At 26.9% G+C, this 4399-nt stretch overlaps 1 protein-coding gene across 1 annotated transcript in view; it reads left to right on the top strand.

The window, feature by feature from the left end:
• The window catches only part of LOC119680290 (spidroin-2-like), an 8461-nt gene that overhangs the window by 900 nt on the left and 3162 nt on the right, over positions 1 to 4399 (top strand). The gene's annotated exons all lie outside the window — the stretch shown is intronic.

Genomic DNA, 4399 nt, shown 5'->3' with positions numbered 1-4399 from the left:
ATCTAATTAAAATAGTTAATCAAGTGAAACGAATTATTTTATAAATTACGCAACTCATATGAATTGTAGCACAATTCACACATTATAGCACGCATATGGGAGTAATGAAATTAATTTTAATTATAGTTACTTCATGTTATGTGCAGTGACACAAATCGCTTAAATAACACATATATGTGGAATATATGTAATTACTTTAAGTGTAGGAATTTGTATATAGGTCAATACCTAATTGATTTATTCATAAAGAAAAGTTTCTATTATGTGAGTATGTATGAAGTAATTCTTGTGATTTTGCGAGACCTTTAACATTTTGAAGTACGTGATTTTGATTTATGCATTTATAGCTATAATTTTATAGTATTATAATACATATACATATATATATATATTAAAAAGTAAGTTATGTATTAGTTATAGTGCAGGAATGAGAAACAGAGGGAGAAATGATAATAAATAACAATGCAATGAATATTTCAAAATAAAAAGAAATCGGCAAAGAGCATATACAGCTAATAAAACACCAGAACAACAAAGTGCAAATGTTAGGCAAGTTACAGTCGAGCTTGAAATATTGATACAATATATTGAGTACATAGAATGTACCGGCCTACGATGCGATAGGAGAGATAGTTAAGCACACATCTGTGTTATTTGTTGCTATCAGGTAATTAAAAGATAAAAATATAAAATTTTTATAACAAATATCCTTGTGGGTTTCTTGCATATACATATATTTATAAGATATACAGATATACTATAGATATATTTCAAAACCTTATTTTAGTACAAGCTTTCTATACTCTATAGAATACGATTCGGACTCGAAGAGTTGTAAAATTTATTTGTACTTGTACTTGACAAGTTTCGATAACACGAATTTTCAGAATGCATACTTGATCCGATAATTTTATAGTTGCATGTTGATTATTATGTTAGGTGGATTTCGGTAAGCGACTCATATAGTTTATAAGTGTGAGACAAATTCTACTCTAACATTCTTTTATAGCAATTTTCAAGATAATTGATAGTAAGACAACCATGTCTGTAATAAAAAGATGGTGCATATAAAAATGCTCAGAGCAGTATAGGGACTCTGGTAAAATTAGTGACCATGATGATGTTTGGCAGATATATTTGATGGATTTAAAACGATTGTTATTTCTATGTGAAATATAATTTGGAGGACAAGGTAATGCTAATTGGTCGATCAATAGAACAAATACCTACTCATCCTTCCTCACCCACAATAATCCACTAAGTATACTTACACCTCTCGTTGCCTGTATATTAAAAGTCAGTTGGGAAACAAAAAAACCATTTAAGTCTGTGATCAATATGGATTAACAATGTGACAAAGAATGAATGTAAGTTTGTCAACATATAATAGTTAGCTTCGAGAGACATGAACAGATAAAAAATACTTTTTGTGAAGATTACTATCAATTTCGGACTATTATAACTAGTAATGTTGCTGATGTTGTTGGCATTAAGTTGCAAATATATTTGTAGTCACCGTTTTAATCAACTAATCAACATTATGGAATTTTATAAATGTATAAATTTATATGTTGGAGTAACTCAAAAACTGACTGACAATTATTCGATTTAATGTGAGTTGAAATTCCAATGCATTCATCACGACGTGTTCAATATTCCACCATAAATATTTGTATATTTTTCACTTAGTGGATTATAATAAATAAAAAAAAAATTTTTTATGTGTTTAAATGTTTTTTCATTTATTCTTCGAGATAGAATGATAAAAGTATAAGTAATATTATTAAGAAATGACTTCTACTCATACTAGTGCAATAAACATAATTGAAAATTTCATTATAGTTGATTGCATTCCCTTTTATCCGACCATGCATTTTATTTACCCAAACTTTAACATTTTAATTTTCATTAATGATAATGCATTTATGCATATAAATATGCAAGAAAAATAAATATGCATGCAATTGAATTTATTGATTAAATTTAAATTATGAAATTATTATAGGAATACTTTCTAAACAGAAAATTATCTGCTTAAATATTTCACATAATTGGAATTGTTTTATAACGTAGAATATTTATAGTTAATGACTTACCTTTTTTTTTAAATTACGTATGCAATTAATAAAGAAAAAGCGAAGGATAACGATATAATTAATATAAAAGCAAACAACAGAATGCTTTTATCGCATTAAAAAAAATTATAAAAGCTTATGTAGTAATGTTCAGAAAATTAATTATTATCGTTATCCTTCGCTTTTTCTTTATTAATTCATACGTAATTTAAAAAAAAAGGAAGTCTTAACTATAAATATTCTTACGTTATAAAACAATTCCAATTATGTGAAATATTTAAGCAGATAATTTTCTGTTTAGAAAGTATTCCTATAATAATTTCATAATTTAAATTTAATCAATAAATTCAATTGCATGCATATTTATTTTTCTTGCATATTTATATGCATAAATGCGTTATCATTAATGAAAATTAGAACGTTAAAGTTTGGGTAAATAAAATGCATGGTCGGATAAAAGGGAATGCAATCAACTATAATGAAATTTTCAATTATGTTTATTGCACTGGTATGAGTACATGTCATTTCTTAATAATATTACTCATACTTTTATGATGCAATCTTTAAGAATAAATGAAAAAAACATTTAAACACATAAAAAAATTTTTTTTTATTTTTTATAATCCACTAAGTGAAAAAATATACAAATATTTATGGTGGAATATTGAACACGTTGTGATGAATGCATTGGAATTTCGACTCACATTATATCAAATAATTGTCAGTCAGTTTCTGAGTTACTCCAACATATAAATTTTGCAAAAAATATGCGAAAAAGAATAACACATTTATAAAATTCCGTAATGTTGAATAGTTGATTAAAACGGTGACTACAAATACATTTGCATTTTATTGCCAACAACATCAGCAACATCACTAGTTATAATAGTCCGAAATTGATCGTAATCTTCACAAAAAGAATTTTTTATCTATTCATGTCTCCCGAAGCTAACTAACTATATATGTTGACAAACTTACATTCATTCTTTGTCACATTGTTAATCCATATTGATCACAGACTTTAATGGTTTTTTGTTTCCCAACTGACTTTTAATACACAGGAAACGAGAGGTGTAGGTATATACTTAGTGGATTATTGTGTGTGAGGAAGGATGAGTAGGTATTTGTTTTATTTATCGACCAATTAGCATTACCTTGTCCTCCAAATTATATTTCACATAGAAATAACAATCGTTTTAAATCCATCAAATATATCTGCCAAACATCATCATGGTCACTAATTTTACCAGACTCTCTATACTGCTCTGAGCATTTTTATATGCACCATCTTTTTATTGCAGACATGGTTGTCTTACTACCACTTATCTTGAAAACTGCTATAAAAGAATGTTAGAGTAAACTATATGAGTCGCTTACCGAAATCCACCTAACATAATAATCAACATGCAACTATAAAATTATCGGATCAAGTATGCATTCTGAAAATTCGTGTTATCGAAACTTGTCAAGTACAAGTTCAAATAAATTTTACAACTCTTCGAGTCCGAATCGTATTCTATAGAGTATAGAAAGCTTGTACTAAAATAAGGTTTTGAAATATATCTATAGTATATCTGTATATCTTATAAATATATGTATATGCAAGAAACCCACAAGGATATTTGTTATAAAAATTTTATATTTTTATCTTTTAATTACCTGATAGCAACAAATAACACAGATGTGTGCTTAACTATCTCTCCTATCGCATCGTAGGCCGGTACATTCTATGTACTCAATATATTGTATCAATATTTCAAGCTCGACTGTAACTTGCCTAACATTTGCACTTTGTTGTTCTGGTGTTTTATTAGCTGTATATGCTCTTTGCCGATTTCTTTTTATTTTGAAATATTCATTGCATTGTTATTTATTATCATTTCTCCCTCTGTTTCTCATTCCTGCACTATAACTAATACATAACTTACTTTTTAATATATATATATATGTATATGTATTATAATACTATAAAATTATAGCTATAAATGCATAAATCAAAATCACGTACTTCAAAATGTTAAAGGTCTCGCAAAATCACAAGAATTACTTCATACATACTAACATAATTGAAACTTTATTTATGAATAAATCAATTAGCTATTGACCTATATACAAATTCCTACACTTAAAGTAATTACATATATTCCACATATATGTGTTATTTAAGCGATTTGTGTCACTGCACATAACATGAAGTAACTATAATTAAAATTAATTTCATTACTCCCATATGCGTGCTATAATGTGTGAATTGTGCTACAATTCATATGAGTTGCGTAATTTATAAAATAATTCGTTTCACTTGATTAACTATTTTAATTAGA

Source organism: Teleopsis dalmanni, chromosome 1 (assembly GCF_002237135.1).
Source record: "Teleopsis dalmanni isolate 2A chromosome 1, ASM223713v2, whole genome shotgun sequence".
In the NCBI taxonomy this organism is placed as follows: Eukaryota; Metazoa; Arthropoda; class Insecta; order Diptera; family Diopsidae; genus Teleopsis; species Teleopsis dalmanni.
This window is presented reverse-complemented; position numbering and strand designations above follow the sequence as displayed.